General features: G+C 37.9%; 1 non-coding gene across 1 annotated transcript; it reads left to right on the top strand.

Moving 5' to 3' along the window:
• The first annotated feature begins 2685 nt into the window (after positions 1–2685).
• Positions 2686–2792, top strand: LOC115938545 (U6 spliceosomal RNA). The gene has a single exon (XR_004073625.1). It is a non-coding gene; the product is annotated as a U6 spliceosomal RNA (small nuclear RNA).
• The last annotated feature ends 3463 nt before the right edge of the window (positions 2793–6255 follow it).

Genomic DNA, 6255 nt, shown 5'->3' with positions numbered 1-6255 from the left:
GCTCAGTCAGTTAAAACACCAACTGTTGATTTTGGCTCATAATCTCAGGTCATGATCTCAGGGTCATGAGTTCGAGGCCTTCATGGAGCCTGCTTAAGATTCTCTCTCTCCCTCTGCCCCTGCCAGCTCATGCCCTCTCTCTCTCTCTTCCTAAAAAAAAAAAAAAAAAAAAAAAAAAAGATATACAAATCAGTGAAACAAAACAGTCCAGATATAGACTCGAGCTAATACGGTCATCTAATTTCTACAAAGAGGCAATAATAATTAAATGGAGAAAGGATAGTCCTGGAATAATTGTACATCCATATGCAAAAAACCCCCCAAATTCTTGACAAAAATTAACTCAAAGTGGATCATATATATCAATAAAAGGGTAAGATGTGGAAGAAAACCTTTGTGACTGGAGGTTACGCTAAGAGTTCTTAGATATGACATCAAAAGCATGATTCATAAAAGAAAAAAAATTGAAAGTTGAACTTCACCAAAATAAAAAATGTTTGCTTTGTGGAAGACACTGTTTAGAAAACGAAATAATCTATAGACTGAGAGAAAGATGTTTGCCCATCACATATCTGATAGAGAACTTGCCATCGGAACACATAAATCCTCTCAAGCCTCAACCCTAAGATTACAAACAACTGATTAAAATATGGGCAACAAATAAAACACAGTTTACCAAACAAGATATATGGATGGCAAATATGTCTGTGAAATAATGTCCAACAATACTGCCTACTAAGGGATAAAATAAAACCATGATGACATCTGCTACATACTTTTTAGAATGGCTTAAACAAAAAAACACTGACAATACCAAGTGATGACAATGATGCAGAGCACCTAGATCTCATATATTTCTGATGGGAAAGCAAAAATGATATAGCTGCTCTAGAAAACACTTTGGCAGTTTTCTATAATGTTAAACCTAACACCCACCATAGGACCCACCAGTCCCACTCCTGAGTCTTTATAGTAGGTGTAAGTGAAGTTTTCCTTAAAGGGCCAGAAAAGTAAATATTTTAGGCTTAAGGACATAGGTCTCTGTCACAACTACTCAACAGTGTCACAGTAGTGCAAAAGCGGCTAGAAGACAGGTATGTAAATGAATGGGCGAAGCTGTGTTACAATAACATTTTATTTGCAGAAATAGGCAGGCAGCCCATAGGCCATAGTTTGCTACCTCTTGGCCTAGAGAAATGAAAACTGTGTTCATTGAAAAACATGTATACAAATGTTTATAGCAGCTCTATTCATAATTACCAGAAATTGGTTAACAACCCGAACGTCCTACATATGGTAAATGGATAAACCTGTAGTACATTCATACACGGACTATTACTCAGCAATGAGGGAGAATAACCTATTGATACATGCAAGGACTTGGATTAATTTCAAAGGCATTATCTGAGTTACATAAGCTAGTATCAAAAGGTTACATACTGTATGATTCCATTCATATGATATTCTTGAAGAGACAAAACCAGAGTATAAAGAAATGATCAATGGTAAGGGTTGAATGTGGGGTGTGACTTGAAAGTAATAATGGGAATGAATCTTGGGGGATGAGGAATTGTTCTGTATCCTGATTGTGGAAGTGATTCCATGCATCTATATATCTCAAAAGTTATAAACCTATACACCCCCCAAAAGGGCAGTTTTTTGAGATTATTATTTACCATTAATACCAACATCAATTCTCCTTATTAAAACGAGAGTAATCATCATTTTGTGCCTTCATTTCCTTACCACCTAATTCCTTCTTAGCCATTTGCATGCTGTTTCTTGTCTGCACCATTTCTTTCAAAAATCAACTTTTAGGAAGCAAGTCTAAAGAGTTTTTCTCAGTCATCATTCCTGATTTTTTTTTTAAAGATTTATTTATTTGAGAGAGAGAGAGTGTGTGTGAAAGCAGGAGCAGGAGGGGCAGAGGAAGAGGGAGAGAGAATCTCAAGCAAATTCTGCACTGAGCACAGAGCCCGACATGGAGCTCCATCTCATGATCCCAAGATCATGACCTGAGCCGAAACCAAGAGTTGGACGCCTGACTGTGCCACCCAGGAGCCCATGGTCCTCAGCCTGACATGGGGCTCAACCTCACCACCTTGAGATCAGGACCTGAGCCAAAACCAAGAATCTGATGCTTAACCGACTGTGCCACCCAGGCTCCCCTGTTCCTATCTTTTTGTAGCATTTTATACTGTTGATTATTCTCTCCTTAAAGCTCTGCTTTTTGGCTTCTGGGATGCTGTACTTTTTGGATTTTCCTTCAGCCATGTTGAGTGCTACAGTTACATAACCTCTTCCTTTTTATGTTTAATGTCTGAACAACAAGTGACAGAATTATATAGAACTGTGCTGTCCAACACACTAGACACATGGCACGTGAGCACTTGAAATGTTGTTACTGCTACTGAGAAATGAAGTTTTAAATTTGATTTAATTTAATTTAATTTTTTTTTTAAGATTTTATTTATTTATTCGACAGAGGGAGACACAGCGAGAGAGGGAACACAAGCAGGGGGAGTGGGAGAGGGAGAAGCAGGCTCTCCGACGAGCCGGGAGCCCGATGCGGGACTCGATCCCAGGACCCCGGGATCATGACCTGAGCCGAAGGCAGTCGCTCAACCAACTGAGCCACCCAGGCGCCCTGATTTAATTTTAATTAATTTAAAAACTTGATATCTGGTGCTCACTTCTGTAGCACATATGCTAAAATTGGAATGATAGAAGATTAATTAGCATGGCTCCTGAGCATGGATGACATGAAAATTTGTGAAGTATTCCATATCTAAAAATAAACAAATATATAAACAAACAAACTTGATATTCAATTCAATTCCTGAAAACTTCTAAGTATGTCTGGAACAACTTGGGTATATTAACCTATTTTTTCAACCCTAAATCTAATCTAAATCTAAATACAGATCGAGTATTTTTGATGAAATCTTGGCATCTGAATTAAGATGTAAATGTAAAATATACACCAAATTTTAAATGCTTAGTACAAAAAAGAATGTAAGATAGCTTATTAACAATTTGTTTATATTAATTGCATGTTGAAATTATAATATTTTAAGTATATTGGATTGAATAAAAGATTATTAAAATTGATTTCTCCTGTTCCTTTTTACTTTTTAAAGTGTGACTTCTAGGGCGCCTGGGTGGCTCAGTTGGTTAAGCGACTGCCTTTGGCTCAGGTCATGATCCTGGAGTCCCGGGATCGAGTCCCGCATCGGGCTCCCTGCTCAGTGGGGGGTCTGCTTCTCCCTCTGACCCTCTTCCCTCTCGTGCTCTCTGTCTCTCATTCTCTCTCTCTCTCAAATAAATAAATAAGATCTTTAAAAAAATAAAAAAAATAAAGTGTGACTTCTAGATTATTTTAAGTTACATGTTGGGTCACATTATATTACACAGCACTGATTTGGGGGATTCAGTTCCCATAGATACATACATACACACATATGTATGTGTATATATATACACATATACACATACATATAGATATATACATACAAATGCATATACATACGTGTGTGCATGTATTCCTTAATTTATTATTCGTACAAGCTCTGCCTCACATAATTCCAGGCAGGGTTGTGCTGTCATGTGATAGCTCCAAATCCTTTCTCAGTTGATGGGTGGAAGATCCATTCCTGCACATGAAAGACAGTTTAGGTTGTATGGATGTCGAGAGCAGCATGTGCAAAAGCCTCTATTTTCAGAGATGAAATCAAAGCAAAAGTTTTAAAATGAAAATAACTTAAGTCCAAGAACCAAAAAATGGCAATGCGCAGTCATGTTGGTTCCTTTTGTCTCTGAGGTTCTTTATGAACATTTTAAATCTCATCATGTCTATTAAGTTCAAAAGCCATGAGAATATTCAAAATGCTGTCTACAAAACAGTTTAGGATTACTGTAGAATCATACAAATTGGGAACACAGAAAATGATGGGATGAACTGACTGAATGGTTCTGAAAAAAAAAGGAATCATGTGGTATATGAAAGCTGTGTCTGCAGTTGATGATAATTAGCAATAGAGGCTAGAGGTGTTTGAGATGAGAGAAACTTGTTTGATCAGCATCAATGTTAAATGCCTGTTAGTTCAATTAGTTAAGAAGTTGAGGACTCCGATTAATCAGGTAAAACTGCTGCTAATGAAAAATGTCATAAGCCAAATATTTCTATGGATTCAACCCTCATTTGAATTGAATTTGCAATGCATCAAATGAGTAATGGAGCCATTAGAGAGGAATGCATCCCCCTGCTAAGGAGTTCCTTGTAGAGAACATTACAGTTACACGTGTGATTTCGGGGGTGGGTAATTACTTGTGAGAAATTTGGATGTAACTGGTTTATGCTGGGAAAAGATGTGGGCTAGAATGGACATCATCATGGAGAATGTCTATTTTGAAAGCCCAGAAGGTCAGACTTATCTTCCCATTTGGTGAAAACTGAGGTTTTTTTTTTTTTTTTTTAGATTTAATTAATTTTAGCGAGGGGGGTGAAGGGGAAGAGGGAGAGAAAATCTCCAGCAGACTTCCTGCTGAGGGGCGCCTGGGTGGCTCAGTCGTTGAGCGTCTGCCTTTGGCTCAGGTCATGATCCCAGAGTCCTGGGATCGAGCCCCGCATCGGGCTCCCTGCTCTGTGGGAAGCCTGCTTCTCCCTCTCCCACTCCCCCCGTTTGTGTTCCCTCTCTCGCTGTCTCTCTCTGTCAAATAAAATCTTTAAAAAAAAAAAAAAAAGACGACTTCCTGCTGAGCCCAAAGTGAGGGCTCTATCCCACAACCCCAAGATCATGACCTGAGCCGAAATCAAGAGTCGGACGCTTAACATACTGAGCCACCCAGGTGCCCCCAAAATTTATGTTTTGAGGCGTAATAAATGTACTTAAGTCATCTGAGTTCCTCAAGAAGATTCTCCTTTTGGCCCACTCCTTTTCAGTTTATTTGACTTAAACAGATTAATGGTAGTGATTTTACTAGGTAAGTGTGGTTGGGAAAGTTGCTTACTGTTCCCTCCCTTGGTTTCCTATCTATAAAACCAGGGATAATAAAAATAATAGTACCCTCCTGAAGCTGTTGAGAATTAAATGAGCTAATACATGAAATGTTAAGAAAAGGACATGGAACAAAGCAAGTGCTTACTTGTTAGCTATGGCTATTATTACTAACATTCTTTCAAAGGCAAACTCATGGCTTCAACTGTCACCTCAGTTTTATGACTTCCAATCCATCACAGATCTTCATCCTACTATTCCATCTATATACTAGGCATCTCCACTTGGATATATATAAATGGCACCTAAAGCGAAATAAATCAACTATCTAAAATAGGATCTTCTATCCCAAACCACATTCTCTTTAAGTTTTATTTCTAATATATGTCACACTACTAATCTCAGAATCACTTCCTTTTATTCACATCCAGCATGATTGAGGTAAAGGAAAATGCTCTCTTTCTCCCTTTATAAAGATAATATTTGCTGATTGTAAAAAATTTGGAAAATATGGAAAAATCAAAAAGGAGAGACTGGGGAGATGGCCTGTAAGAGATCAGGTTAATTCTAAGTGATTGGATAAAATTATATTTTGTCTACATTAAAAACGATAAAAATAAGGGTGGTTAAGTCAGTTAAGCGCCAGATTCTTGGTTTTGGCTTAGGTCATGATCTCTGGGTCTTGGGATTGGGCCCCAGGTGGGGCTCCACACTGGGCTTGGAGCCTGCTTAAGATTCTCTCTTTCCCTCCCCCTCTGCACACCACCCGCCCCCACCCCCCATCCCCGCTTGTGCACATGGATGCTCTCTAAAATAAATAGAATCTTTTAAAAAAAGACAAAAATTTTCCATAACATTTTAAACTTCCAGTTCAAAATTTCAACATATTTCATTTGTTTGGTATTTTCCCAGATAATTAAGACCCTATTGTATGTACACAGGGATATGATCTTTTTATACCTAATGTCTTCACCACTGAAATTTTCTAAAACATTTTAAACTAAGATTTTAAAATTCAAATTTCCAAAGTAAACTTTAATGACTTGTTTTTGTTTTAGGGCTACAATATATACTCAGATATTCCTGAGGATAATAATTCAATTCTTACAAGTTTTCTTCTGCTCTTTGTTTTGCTTCCTCCGGTACTTGTTCTAAGCTGGTTATTACACTGGATATTCTAAAAAGCCTGCTGGTACCTTGTTTTCTGTAGTGAAAAGATGCATGAAGGGGCTGTGTAGGTGAGTGTAGAGTTCTCTGC

This window comes from Leptonychotes weddellii, chromosome 10 (assembly GCF_054177405.1).
Source record: "Leptonychotes weddellii isolate Sample4059 chromosome 10, ASM5417740v2, whole genome shotgun sequence".
NCBI classification, from domain to species: Eukaryota; Metazoa; Chordata; class Mammalia; order Carnivora; family Phocidae; genus Leptonychotes; species Leptonychotes weddellii.
This window is presented reverse-complemented; position numbering and strand designations above follow the sequence as displayed.